This window comes from Lampetra planeri, chromosome 1 (genome assembly GCF_965212315.1).
Source record: "Lampetra planeri chromosome 1, kcLamPlan1.2.h2, whole genome shotgun sequence".
In the NCBI taxonomy this organism is placed as follows: domain Eukaryota; kingdom Metazoa; phylum Chordata; class Hyperoartia; order Petromyzontiformes; family Petromyzontidae; genus Lampetra; species Lampetra planeri.
The window spans coordinates 19,982,498-19,997,800 of NC_136107.1; the positions used below are offsets into that span (position 1 = coordinate 19,982,498).

Sequence of the window (15,303 nt, forward strand, 5' to 3'; positions counted from 1 at the left end):
GAGACCAAAATCTCTGATCAAGTCGTTGAGGTATTTTTTGTTATAGTATGGGTTTCTCTCCTCAGCTCCACCTCTGAAATTGTCATCTGGATCTACAATGTCTTCCTCGCTCTGACTTGCTGCTCTCTTCTAAAGACGGCTGCTCTCTCTCCGGAGGAGTGGGTACGGGGAGCTCATGGCAAAGTGGCACCGGGACAATGGATGAAAAAAAGTCCGGATACGTGATAGCAGGTGCATTCTTGCCAGTCCGACGTTTGGAAGGGTCCACCATGCAGAAGTAGCAGTTGCTTGAGTGGTCAGTGGGTTCCCACCAAATACTTGGGATAGCAAACTTCATAGCTCTCTTTTCCCCTCTGTACCATCCTACAAAAATACATTTATTTCACCCATGACTAATGTGTAAGAGATTGTCGCAACAGTTTTCATACATGATATCTTTTTTCAATTAAATTGAAAATTGTAAAACATTTCAAAATGAAAAACTTTCACAATAAAATTTTTAAAAACAAATTTTAGAACATAAAATTCCGAGCAACAATTGTACATCTTACCTTCCAGAGTTTTTTGCATTGCTCGCAGGTGAAATTAGGTGCCCAAGGTTTGTCTTAATCCCCGACAGGCATGCCGAAATATGCTTTGTAGGCCTCAAACATCTTAGCAGATGCTTCCAGAGAGTAATTTTTCGCTCTTGTCTTGATAAATTGGCCGCAGACATAGCAAAATGCGTCTGCCGGATGCTTGCAGCCTCTTGATGCCATCTCAGAAAAATGCAGATATGTATCCACGTAGTCAGCTGGAACTAAACTGAACTGATAGGCTTAAGGCCCCTGTATTTATACTACTATTTACATTACTGGAAAGTTCTAGAATGTTCTAGAAGTTGCTACAAGTTTACTCAGCACTGAATCTATCTGAAATTCATATTTTATGGTTCTTTCAGTAAAGTCCGCCCCCCCTGTTCCTGATGACGACCGCTTGTGTTGCGATCGAAATGTCGTGATATTATATTATTTTGTATTCACTTAATTTTAATTTTCATCATTATTCTTTTATTGTTATTATTTTTCTATCTACGTGACTTTACCGAAAGAACCATAGCATATGAATTCCTGCAGTCACGAAAGTGTTAAGTCAAAATAGATCTGGAATGTTCTAGAAAATAGGTAAATTTCAAAATATCACTGTGCTGGTCACAAAAGCAAAGTTTGTGGGGAATAATAGCATTTTCTGTACTTTTGAGGCATAAGCAATTCGGAAATAACACTTACTACCCAGGAATTTTTTTTTTACACAGTGTAATACAACTCTTATTTCCCTACAAAATCAGCAAACGATTGACTATTTCAATCTAGATTTGAAGTTTCCGTGACCACAGGGATCCATACTCTTTGATTCTTTCGGTAAAATCACATAGGTTTAAAATAAAATAAATTAAATCACGACGTTTCGGGCGCAACACAAGCGTCCGTCATCAGGTGGGACAACCACAGCAAGAAACATTGCAATTGTTTCTTTACCGAAATAACCAAAGAGTATGGATTGACTACTTATTTGAATAATATAAGGTATCTTCCCCCCCCCACCACCCGAGATTGAACATAAGGCAAGCTAGTTGTGTGTACCAACAGTGCACAGTGAGGGATGTGAGGGTGAGATACGACCCAGGTGAGAGGGCACCTCCAAATCCAACAGGAGTGTGCGCTCATTGCAAAGACACACGACACCACACAACCATATGGGGACATCACACCGGCGATTAAATACCCCACAATAGGTAATGGAACACTGACTAATTGACAACAATCAGCAAGAGATAAGTCCTGATTGTGAATGTGGCACCCATTAGAGAAAAGTGTTTAGTTAATGAAGCATTGTATTTATTATTCAAAGGCCAAAATAATGAAGGACAACTGATTTTCTGGAAATTAAATATTCTCCCTTGGGAAATGTGTTGACCTGGTTTTGGCATCTGCGAGACATTTCCTGCAGAATATACCATGCTGTTTGAAGGTGTTTGTGCCTATTTCTCTCCATGAATATTACAATAATAATGATAATTCCATATATTTAGCCAGGAATGCCCGAGTCACAAGACTCCTTTTATGGAAAGTCCTGCATAGGAACGTTGGCAAATTCCATTTCAAGGAGTATTTGCACATAGGAGGAAGGTGAGATTTTTTCATAAAGACTTACATTCTTTGCAAGCCTGCTAGATAAAGGCCTCCACATGCCATGTCGGTAATGGCAATCTGTTTAAACCATACTACACCATGCTGGTCAGTGCATTTTGGTGAAGGGAAGGCCCTTTCTACGTGACTTTACCGAAAAAACCTAAGAAGAAGGGAAGGCCCTTCACCAAACCGTAATCACAACTCAGATAAGTGAATTCAAAGTGGAGTGCACCACATCGCCACTGCTCCAGTCTGGGTGTTGAGTACCCCAGAGGCCCCAGGAGAAAAGAATGGCACCATGCCCTCTCAGACACCTTGCAGCTCGAGGAAGAGTCAGTAAATTGGATGACTGTAATTCATTCACATTGAATATTGGCAATGACAGCGAGACATGGGATATGCAAAGCAGGTTTCATTTAATTAATATTGAGTTGAACAGTTAGTGATTTGTATTCACAATTAGGCAAGAGGAGTGGCACTCCAAAACTAATAAACACATCAAACATTAAGATACACATAGGAAATATAACCCCTAATCAAGTGGCGTATGTCAATCTATTGTGGGTTTTTCCATGTATTTCTGATGTTGCGTGTAGCATGTGATGTTTACGTGTGTGTACGGCGACTCGAGTTCTATTCCCGCTCATGGCAAACATCAGTGACGAACTGGTCCTCAGACTGCCCAAGGTCGATGCAGCCTTACATGATTAAGTGTATGGGTGTGTTAACATCGGCACTCGGGAGACAAAGGTGGCCGGGTGTAGTGCCAACCACACAAGCTCCTTGTGCACCGTGCCGGCCTTCTTCAAAGGTCCCCTGCTAAATGTACTTGCCCCAACAACCTGTATAGGCTACATGGGGGATCTTTGCCTTTGTTTAGGAGGGTAATATTGCATAATTGATGTTCTTACATGTGTAATAAACGACTCTGGACCACGATGTCTGGCTCAGTGTCCTTTATTATTCGGTTCGTGCTGTACACCCACACGGCTGTCTTGACTCGGTAGCTTCTCCACGGTGCTGACTCCAATGTCGGCCCGATCCACAACAGCAGCTCTGCTGCTGTTTCTCTCACACAGCCCCCCTTGGCTGTACTCTCTGCTGCTCTTCTCCCTCCGCAGCTCTCACAGCTTCTTGCTCTCTCTCTCTTCGCAGCTCCTCCTGGCAGCCACACCGCTGCCTCTAACACACAGCCTTCCTGGCTGTACTCTCCTCTCTCTTCGTCGCTCCTGCGACTCTCTGCAGCCACACCGCTGCCTCTAACACACAGCCTTCCTGGCTGTACTCTGGGGTCGGCCCCCGCTCGCCGGCGGTGCCTCCCTCCTCTCGTTCGCCCTCGTGGCCTCACCACACTCGCCCCCGTGGCCTCACTCTTTTCCGCTCACACCCCGACTGCCTTCCCCTTCCGGTTTACCCGCTTAAAGCCCCGAACCTTCCCCCCACGTCACATGACTCCACCCCCCGTGACGTCACCTCCGGAAGGTCGCTTACGCCCGCATTACACCACCCTCCCCCGTAGAAAAATCCCAGCCGACCTCGGCTGACCAATAGCAAATCGTAATGCGGCGAACCGAGCTTCCCCCCCTAAAGGACACTAAGCATTTAATGTAACAACAAGAACAACAACAACGCAAAGCACAACAACGCACATCCGCATGTCGTACACGACAGCCCCCCGGCCCCAGGATAGAGATGATGTAATTCCGGGCCGCTTAAGAAACCCCCAATAATTACCCAAATAACCGCGATGGACGCCCCAGTATTTACATTAGAACAGCAATATTATTTACACGTGAAACAACAACAACAAAAAAATTTCTGCTCTTACCCACCAGCAGTCCTCCCTTGAGGACCAGCACAGACCTCAGACGTACACAGCATGTACCCACAGTCACTCTCAACAAACCAACAACCCCTAATCGCACACCCTCGCGTGGAGAGCCACGCTCCCCAGCGGTAACGTTTAACTCGCCGTAACCCTCACCGTGGTCGTCAACCCACAGCAACATCCATTTACCATACTCTCGGCTAGTGCCATTTCGGGGATGAGCAGCACTCGGCCATGCTCCTCCCTTACTATCCCATCAGCGATGGACACACACCAGCCTCTTATAGTCTGACGCTTTATAGCCAAGGGAAGATCAATCCCTCGGCAAGGCCAGATATCAACGACCCCCCCCATGGGGTAATGTTCTCTTATAGAGACAATAACGCCCTAACCCAAATCCCGTGAGCCCCCGGCACACCAGGTTCAGTCTGCCACCGCACAACTGAACCATGACTCCCCGAGCCATATGAGCACACGGCCCATTAGTTTAAGACATACCACGGAGGTTTCGCCTCCCGGCTGTCAGGTCAGCCATCAGCCATAGGCCGACGTGACCACCACTCGTGCATCACCCAATCAACAATGGCAGGCATAACAGATGGAATATTTGCCCCACCGAGGTTTTTCCCGCGCGCTCAAAATGGCGGCCCCCTTCGCCCAGCGCGTTCGCACAATATCTCGCGCGCACTCAAAATGGCGGCCCTTTCCGCAAAGCGCATCGACGCCATACCCCGCGTGTGCGCAAAATGGCGGCCCAACGTGCGAACACGTGGCCAGTTTTCTCCATTCGTGCACCCCAGCTTCCCTTTGCTGGGGGTCACAAATTGCATCCCCCGTCTTATTGTAACAATCCCAACAACGATAGACGCACAGCCCCAGCTTGCTGCGCGCAGCAGTCATATCGGGGAATTTTTAACCAATATTTTACCAACCACATTGGTTACACAACCCAACTCGCAAAGCAACTCGTGGCTGCATGCGACCAACCGAATACGCGCCGCAACTTGGCGCCAATTTACGGTCCCCTTAGCATTAACCTTTGAGACACCCACAACGGCGTCATCACGCACCCCCAAAGCGCGCTCTCTCTCTCACAAAGCGCCGTTACCCATAATATACACAAAATCGCGTGTACATAACATCCATACGACCAAATAATAGGGTCCCCCTCGAATTTGTTACCAATTTCCAAACAGGTACGCACAATTAATAACATCCCAACCCCAATAGTCAATCAATGCATCGCACCCCATAACCGTACAGAACGGTGTAACAGCACATACAGTCAACATATCGCGATCACACGCGCACATTTAAGCACAATAGCAACCCGATCTGCAGGTAACCAACACACCATTAATCCAGTCGTAACATTGCAGCAACAACACCAATATTCTCTCTCTTGCAACAACCACATCGCACCTAGCACCTCGCAGCACAATACACCAAAAAAAAAATATATATTTTCCAATTAAGCCCATCGCACAAGGTAACCCACGAGATGATACAGCGCAAGATACCCGACGCTCCCGAGTTAATAATTAACTTCGCCATCAATATAACAACTCCACACCGCAGCGCACACACTCAATTTAACACTCAGCAAGCACAGCATACTCTCCGTCCATTCTCAACACACGTACACACTTTAATTGACACCGAGCAAAAAGCAGATAGCGCGTTCATCGTTATTACACACACATACACACTTTCCGAACCGCGCTCCGCACAATCGAGTCATGAGAGAACAAAATCGCCCCCACCCGGCCCTTGAAAGATGGGTGAGGTGTGTGTAAAGGCCGGTTGCGTATCGTTACGACCCGCCCGGGGCTGCAGCAAGAAGAGGATGGCAGGGCGGCAACTTGAGTCGTCTCGCAGAACTCGTTCGGCGACTTGACTGCTCCGTTGTCACGCACCCGAGCCAGGACGGGAGAGCTCCCGCCCCAGCAGCTGTAGCGTCGTCGTCCTCTCCTCGCAGCTCCCCCTCGCAAAACAGCAGCTCACAGCAGGCTGCTCTCCCCGCGGCACCTCCAGATGGCAGCGCAAGGCTGCCTCTCCGCCGCGATGTTGAAGATGGCGGCGTCTCCCCGCCGCGGTGAAGACAAGATGGCGGCTTCCCGCCGTTTCTCCCCTGCCACGCCCAAGATGGCGTCTTCGTGCCACGTGGCAGATGGCGCTGGCAGCGCAGGCAAGGCGTCGGCCTGCAGACCACCATCGGCTTTCCCCACTGCCGTCGTCGGCGTGGTGAGCTCACACGGTTTCGCCAGCACGATTTTCCAGGTCTCCAGCTGCGCCATCTGTCTCAATCGTAAGTCGGATGATGTAGCAGATGATGGCACAGGAATATTCTTTCTTCCGAGCCGTCTTGACAAGCCGTTTCACTTCTGACACCAGTGTAATAAACGACTCTGGACCACGATGTCTGGCTCAGTGTCCTTTATTATTCGGTTCGTGCTGTACACCCACACGGCTGTCTTGACTCGGTAGCTTCTCCACGGTGCTGACTCCAATGTCGGCCCGATCCACAACAGCAGCTCCGCTGCTGTTTCTCTCACACAGCCCCCCTTGGCTGTACTCTCTGCTGCTCTTCTCCCTCCGCAGCTCTCACAGCTTCTTGCTCTCTCTCTCTTCGCAGCTCCTCCTGGCAGCCACACCGCTGCCTCTAACACACAGCCTTCCTGGCTGTACTCTCCTCTCTCTTCGTCGCTCCTGCGACTCTCTGCAGCCACACCGCTGCCTCTAACACACAGCCTTCCTGGCTGTACTCTGGGGTCGGCCCCCGCTCGCCGGCGGTGCCTCCCTCCTCTCGTTCGCCCTCGTGGCCTCACCACACTCGCCCCCGTGGCCTCACTCTTTTCCGCTCACACCCCGACTGCCTTCCCCTTCCGGTTTACCCGCTTAAAGCCCCGAACCTTCCCCCCACGTCACATGACTCCACCCCCCGTGACGTCACCTCCGGAAGGTCGCTTACGCCCGCATTACACATGGGAACGGGTTACCTTGAGCAAACCTCTTGAAGGCCGTAAGGATACACAAAGAAGTTGGAGTGAAACATAAAATCGTGTTTGTTCATACATTGATCAATGCATGGGGAAATACAACTAAGGAGAAAAATCGCTGTTTCGCTGCCCTGTACATTAGTGTAATGAGAGAGCGCCATCTAAGGAACGACGAGGGGTAATTGCATAGTCACTGCTGGGTAACTAATATCCAATGAGAAGGAAGGGTTCCATCTGGGCCAAAGGTAACGGGCGGAGCTCGTGGGTATGTACGGGAACCATCGGGAAGCTTCCACGAGAGGGTGTCTCTAGAGGCGGAGCCTAGCTCCGCCTAGGGCAATATAAGGAGAGGCAGTGAGAGGACTCTTGGTCGGTGTGGGGAGCCTGGAGTCCGGACTGCATCATCGCCTACCTCTACTCGCCACCGGCCACGTGGCGGCCTCTGCCAGCGAAGCCTTCTCTCCCTCCAGCACGCCGCCAGCCAGCGGCGAGCGTGGAGAGAGAAAGAGACACGACGGTGGAAGAGGGAGTGCACGCGTTACGGCAACACATAGCGAGAGGGAAGCCATCCGGAGAGAGAGAGAGCGGAGCTGTGCAGTAGTTCTTCTTGGTTCTTTCGGTAAAGTCTCCAAGGCGCCCCTTCCCCCCTCCAACCCAGCTTAAATATACGCTGCCAAGCCTGGTGGTGCCCATTCAGACGCTGTCTTCCCGACAGACCTGTTCTTCACCTGAGGACGGCTGCTTGCGTTGTGGCCGAAACGTCGTGAGAATTATTTTATTATTTTATTTTTATTATTTTATTATTTCTCTACTACGTGACTTTACCGAAAGAACCAAGAAGATGAATCCCTGCAGTCACGAAAACTTTAAATCGAAATTTGTGCAGTAGTTGTTAATAAAAGACACCAGCCAATATTCGTCGTGGAAGTGCTTTATTACTTTAGCATAAGGTGACCCTTTGAGACAACTGTGAAAATAAAATGAGATTTTTAAAAAAGTTTGTTCTAGTGCTAAATGCATTTCACAGCATATTGTGAAATTGTGCATTCGAGGGGGCTAGACAAAAAAAAAACACCAAGTCAAGCCAAAAGACCGATCATTTAAGGATAAATACGAGGGCATATGGTGATCTTGCTATCATTTCCTTAAGGGTGTGCTGGGAGTAAGCTAATTGGATTTTCCTTTAGTGGCCAAGTGCGATTTTATTTCTCAATGTGTAATCGTGTCCGATAGCCCTCCACTGTTTTGAGCGCACTGATAAATTTTGCTCCCGACAGAAATGAAGAGGTGGATCCGATGCATTCCCAACAGAGGTTTTAGGTATCAGGCTCTAGTAATCGAACATGAAGTATGTAATTTCACAGTTAAGATAACTGAGGAAAAAACACCTTAAGGCTGTCATGAAAAGCAATGAACTACGAGTAAAGAATCAAAGTTTAATGTAAATGGTGCGTGAGCTATAGGCATGCAATGATTTGCCCTCTTCGAAACTATACATTGTCATGATTCGACTTAAGAATAAATTCTTGTTTTTAACTATCGTGGTGAATGTAGCGTTTAGGACTTTAGGGCAACAGCATTGAAGCAAAGGCACACGCAGAACACTTCAAAACTAAAAGCAGGCAGACCTCACAGACAAGGCTAATTCCACGTGTTCACATTAATTCCTGGTATCCAATTTACAAGTGAAGAGAGATAATTACAGCTGCAATACTGTAATTTGGCGACTGCTTGTAATATCGAATTGAAAAAAATACTCAAGAGTCTGGCAGGTATGAAAACGTTGTAAATTTATTCAGCAAGTCACGAATTTGCCCTTGGTAATCTGCTTTCAAGGTAACGGTTGATTTAATGTCTTCCGCCAGTCTTAGGGTTATCTCCAGCTGTTCGTGGAGGTTAATTTGGGAAGTGATGCATTCTTCAAGGATACGAATGTCACAGTCAAGCCAATAGCCTCCTTAAGGTCTCCCATAAACGTGTAGTGACTGACTCAGAGACACTAAGAGTAGGAGGTACTCTGTTTATTAACACGGCCTGACAGTAACACTTAGTAACTACGGTTCCCAGTCAAGACAGCTGGTAGACTGCCTGACTGGCAACGCCGACAGCCCCGAGGTCCCCTCCCGGGGCCCCTCTTATACTGTCAGCGTGGCCCTGGCTCCGGCCCCGGCCACGCCCCCTTCTGGAACCTACCAGCGGGTTCTCGATGTGCCCCTTCCGTGACCTTTCCCCTCTCTGGTCTATCACGTGGCCTACTGTCAGTCAGGGCTGCTGTAAGCTGCAGATCCCCTTCTCTGCCAGCAGCCAGCGCTATGCTTCTACGGGACCAATTCTATGTCATACTCTTAGGTTTTTTCGGTAAAGTCACGTAGGTAAAAAAATACAATATTAAAATTAATAAAAGTAAGAATACAAATAAAATTATAAATCACGATGTTTCGGAGGCAACACAAGTCTCCGTGAGGCCTCACTTGATACAGTAAATCTAGCTGTGACGGTCCCACCTGATGACGGAGACTTGTGTTGCCTCCGAAACGTCGTGATTTATTATTTTATTTTTATTATTACGTTTATTAATTTTAATTTTATTATTTTTTTACCTACGTGACTTTACCGAAAAAACCTAAGAGTATGAATCCTTGCAGTCACGAAAGCTTCAAATCTAGAATTAATTCTATGTCACTACAAACGTATAAATGCATCTCACGGTTTAGATGTTTACGGGATTAGAGTCTCACAGTTCCAATCACAGACTGTGCCTTCAATAACCTTCCCGTGTTTTCCATATTTAGCACAAGTTATTAGAGCAGTGTCCCATCCTCGGTTTTGAGATCTTTTCCTCCCTCTTGTTTGAGTCATCGTCAAGAACTCAAATGCTCACTGATGTGGTGATCATCTCCTCTATAGAACCTTTAAGACAGCAATGGACATTCCACATTACTCCGGAGGGGAGAATGTCACCATGAGGACAACCACTGTTGACTTGCCACAAAAGTGGTACTAATTGTATTGACCTCGTAGAGAGATGATGGGCTGAGTCAAACCCCGACCAGGATTTGAATGCACAAATTTCTACATTTGAGCCACTCCGTCTACCGCTGAGTCACTGTGTTCATCAGATTAGTCATTTAAGAAGCTCCCTGACACATTTGTCTGTGCTGCATATCATTCTCGTTGTGTGCCCTGGTGGCAAGAAGGTTGGCGAGATGTTAACTACCTCGCCTGGTATGCAGGAACTCGTGGGTTCTATCTCGACCTTGACCCATATATATTTGGAGTTTGCATGTTCTCTCTCCCCCTGATCATGTGGATTTTTCTCCGGATCCTTTGGTTCTTCCCTCCACATTTAGAAACAAGCATTTAGAGGATTTGGCTGCAATACATTTCCACGTGATAAGCTATCATTTTAGTTTTTCGTCCTTCTCCGCACCTCCGATTAGCACGGTTGGCTACATACGGTGCGAAAGAAGTTCAACACGCATACATTTGTGGCCAGGTCGTTTCTGAAAAAGAGCTATATGATGGCTCAGTGGGCCTTGCTTGGTAAAATAAACATATATATTTTTAGTTTTCAACGTGACCAATGCTGTGCAGTGTAGCCATTATCACATGTGCTTAACAGGAGTGGGTTATTTTATTAGTTAAAAAGATTTAACTACACTTATTTGGACCATCTTATTTGACAGACAACTATTACAGGTTATTGATAGACAGCCAGGCTTGTTTTACCATGTTTAGTTGTTTCTTTTTTCACACTATTGTTATGTAGGCCAGGCTTAGTCACAAACCGTACCTCTCCATAACAAAGGCTCAGCCTCTTAAGCCTCACCTTACCATATTAATAAAAAGTGTGCCATACTTGGCCCTTCCCCCTCTCCAACCATTATATATACGGAGTGGTAGCTCTTGTAATCTCTCATTTACTTGATACAGCTGTCGTGGCTGTGACGGTTCCACCTGAAGACAGAAGCTTGTGTTGCCTCCGAAACGTCGTGATTTTTATTTTATTTTACTTTTATTAATTTTAATGTTTTACCTACGTGACTTTACCGAAAAAACCTAAAAATATGCCTGTACATTAGTCAGGCGTCTAATATAAGGGTGACAATTTGTCACTGAAAATGTAATACGTACATAGCCAAGTTTGAGATAATAGGAACACTTTTGAAAGGGTTATAAAATAGGTACATATCAATATTATCACTTACGTTCGGCCTCAATTATGTTTAGGGCTTATGCTCTCGACAGTATCATAACGAGCGTTGGGGCAGGGGGTGCCTTGGCCTCCCCTGGTGACCAAAGCTGGGGCCCCCTTGACAACCACCATGAGATAAGTTTTCAACAACAGTGTAAAATAACAAACACTTATTTAAAATGCAGTTTAAACGTATTTTTTTTATGAACATGCCTTCATTTACGTTCCACATTTTATTTAAATTTAATTAGAGCAGTCACGTTTGTCTTCCCACAAAATTGCACAGATCAAATATTGGGGCCCTACCTGACCAATTGCCACACATACATCCCCCTGAGCTGACAATGTCGTCTACTTCGTTCTCCTTCTTAGAACGTGTTTCTAATGCGGGTGTCCACACCTATCAACATCTGATCCTGTGTCATTTTGTGCTGAGATATGAGCCATGATGCCTTCCTGCAAGGTGGAAAACAGACGATGAACTGTAATCATTTGAGTTGCCCATTCAGGGCCGGATTACGGTTAAGGGGGCCTGGTGTGGTTATCGTTTTGGCAGGCCCTCTTTTGTTTATATAATTCCTTTCCTTGACTGTTTTACTACCACCCATGCCCAATGCCAAACACTCCACTATTAGCTACCTTGATATACGAATCGTAAGCTGCATTCAACTTGAAAGAAACAAAGCTCTTTTAAATTCGACATGCAACTAGTAAAAAAGACGACCTGGGCTGTTTTCCCTAAAGAGACCCTGGGCCCATTATCGACACCTCCGATTAGCATGGTTGGCTATGTACAGTGCGAAAGAAGTTCAACATACACACTTTTAGGTGAGGCCGTGTGGATCAGAAGGCTCTTAACACCCATTCCGCAGCATCAATAATACCGCTGGGATCTCAGTTTAACATATTGGCAGTCAAGGTGATTCGGCCACGTTCTTAAGTTTAGCGAGCCGATGGCTTCACCTCAATAACCAACAATTTCAAAAGTAAAAAAAACATGTAATATTATTATTTTTTAAATACATTTTTTACTGAATTATACTCAGTCTAAGCTTCTAAAATAGTGTTTCGGGGACTGACACGTGATAAACGATTCACTTTTGAAGCGTCTCATGAGAGCGACTCGTGAAATGACATCTTCAAAGGTTGTTCTGTCACAGATAAAGTTGATCAAAGCCATAAATGTCATGATATGAATTCCATAACCGGAGCTGGTGATAACACTAAAATATGCACTATGTTTGAAACGTAATTTGCTACACTCTTGAGTAAGTGGAAGTAGTATTGCTCTTTACATTTCATACGACCATTTTCAATTATATATTTTCTCAGATCTGCAAAAGTAGTTGATGCATTGAACTGAGGTGGGCATCAATAATCAGATAATATATTTAGCATATGTTGTGTATTCATGAACAAATTAAGGCGATATCTTTTGCATGGCACATGCCTGACTCGATTTTTAAGCATTAATGTGGTGTTTAGTCTCATAAAAGTAAAATACTAATAACGTGTGGCACTTTGTCAATCCAATGCTGGATGAAGGCCTTCCCATGCTATGTCGGTCATGGGCATTTGTTTGTGCATTCATCAACACCCTGGGCAGTCCGAGTTGCCGAAGGGGGGCCCAGGATGTGTTCGGATATCACTCTCCAGTGATGTCAACCATAAGCGGAATTCAAACTCAGGCGGCCGGGTACATAGCGCAGTGTAAAAACCACGCTCACAATCGCTACCAACTAAACTGTCAGGTTGCTAGGCAAAGAATATATGCAAAGCGTGGGAGATTACGCTCCGTCTTAGTTGCTCTGCTAAACCTGCAGGATGTAAGATTTTGGGTTTTCAATGACGTGACAGCTGCGCTGACCTAATGGGGCATATGTCCCATGTGGTGTTCTGAAAAAATTAATATGGGGTTAGGGCATCTATTGGATGCTGAAATAACAAGCCCTGTTGATTCCTTTTGACCCACGTACCACGCTGAAATCTCATAAATGTCAAAACAAATAATAAATGTAAAAAAGAGACCATCAAAGAGACCTGGAATGGTTCAACAAAAAGCAACCGGAACGATCTTGCTCTCGTGGCAATTGTCGTGAGACATTATTTATGAAATGAAAGCCTCGACTTAATCGCATGACTCTTATCAAGATTGAACTAACATGAGTTGTTTTACTGGAAGGAACCTCCTGGTTACACCAGCCCACAGGGGATTATTGTGTCCGTCCGTCGTGCATCCAAAAATGGGAGGGGTGGGGCTGGGTGGAGAGGGTGGGGCTGGGTGGGGAGGGGCTGGTCACCCCGTGGTGCCCTTATAAAACTCAACGTTTAACCTACTCACGCTGGCTTGTGCCCGCCCTCACAGTCGGCCATATTTGCGGAATACACCACGTCGCCGTTGACCCTGGCCATTGACCGAGCAACCCAACGTTCCTACCAGCTCCCTCCGCAATGCTTAATTATGTATTTATGTATCTATCAATGCGCGTGCAAGTAAAACGGAGTGCACGGAAATAAGACGTATCCTACAGACCGTGCAATGCCCTTGATCACCATGCATAGGACTCAGGGCTGCTTGATGCAAAATGGAACAGCTTGCAGCACAGCGTGAAAGGAGCTGTGACAATGGTGATGACACCAACAACCACTTGTAATTTGCCGTTATTGTTGTTCTGCGCCATGACTGCATGGCACGTGCAGTATTCCCGCGTTATTCACGAACTTGCTATCTGCGATTTTGGCGATCTGCAAATCGCATGTGGAACTCTACACGAGTGCATCGAGAGAGAGAGAGAAAGAAAGTGATGAGATAGTGATGAGAGGGAATGGGATGCGAGAAAGTCATGAGATCAAGCGATGAGGTAAGTTCATTAATAAACTATTCTTTAATACTTTTATATTGCTTTGTATTTGATTTTATTACAAGTCTTTTTTGTACTATGCAATTTTTCATATATGTGATAGATTATTCAATGTAAATTCATTACAAAGATAGGCTTTCGTAGGCTAATATCACTATCCACGACATTTGGGAATTCAGTAGCATTTCCGGAACGTATCCCTCGCGAATGACGAGGGAACTCTGTAGTTTGTGATCAGACCGCTCCTTATCCTAGCCGAGTAGAATGCCCCACTATTTTAACAAAAAAAAACCTGCATATAATTGCCAGGAGTGATATCACAACTCTGTTTAGTGAATATTTGACAGCATTCCTATTCTCTTTGTTTACCCGTGTGTACATAAATGACAAATTTTAATACTCTTTGGTTCTTTAGGTAAAGTCACGTAGATAGAAAATTAATAGATCACGACGTTTCGATCGCAACACAAGCAACCGTCATCAGGTGAGACAAACACAGCAGGAGAACTGCTGACGTTTGTTTGTTATTTTCTACCTACGTGACTTTACCGAAAGAACCAAAGAGTATGGATTCCTGCAGTCACGAAAGCTTCAAATCAAGATTGGCATATTTTAAATACTTTCCGACTACGGTTGACAGCGTTAACACGTGAGTTCTCTTCGTCTGCCTCCCTGTCCATCTGTTGTAACGTGTAATTAAAATAACGCTCATATGAATTATCCAATATACAGTCGGTGAAATGTGAGCATAAAGCTGTGTCGATATTAGAGACTTACCCCAAAGCAATCTGGTTTAAGGGGTTACTCAAAGCTTGGTGATAAAAAAACAGCGCTAAAAGCATTTGCTTTTTCGGTCAAGATGATGACATCACACGTCAAGGGCGCACCTCGCCTCCCCGTGACGTCATTGTCTGTGAGATGTCGCAACATCACTGATTAGCACGGCTGGCTACGTGCGGTGCGAAAGAAGTTCAACATACGTACATCACACATCATTAAAATGTTGATCTAAAGCTTTCGTGACTGCAGGGATTCATATTCTTGGTTCTTTCGGTAAAGTCACGTAGAAGGGAAATAATAAAATAATAAAAATATAAAACAAAAAAATTCTCAGAATTTTTAAACAATAAAATTCTCAGAATTGTATTGGTTTATATTTTTATTATTTTACTATTAAAATCCTCAAAAATGTTTTACAATAAAATTCTCAGAATTGTATTGTTTTATATTTTTATTATTTTCTTATTTC

General features: G+C 45.4%; 1 protein-coding gene across 3 annotated transcripts in view; it reads right to left on the reverse strand.

The window, feature by feature from the left end:
• Window positions 1-15,303, reverse strand: part of LOC144719901 (RUN domain-containing protein 3B-like) — a 97,375-nt gene that overhangs the window by 38,470 nt on the left and 43,602 nt on the right. The gene's annotated exons all lie outside the window — the stretch shown is intronic.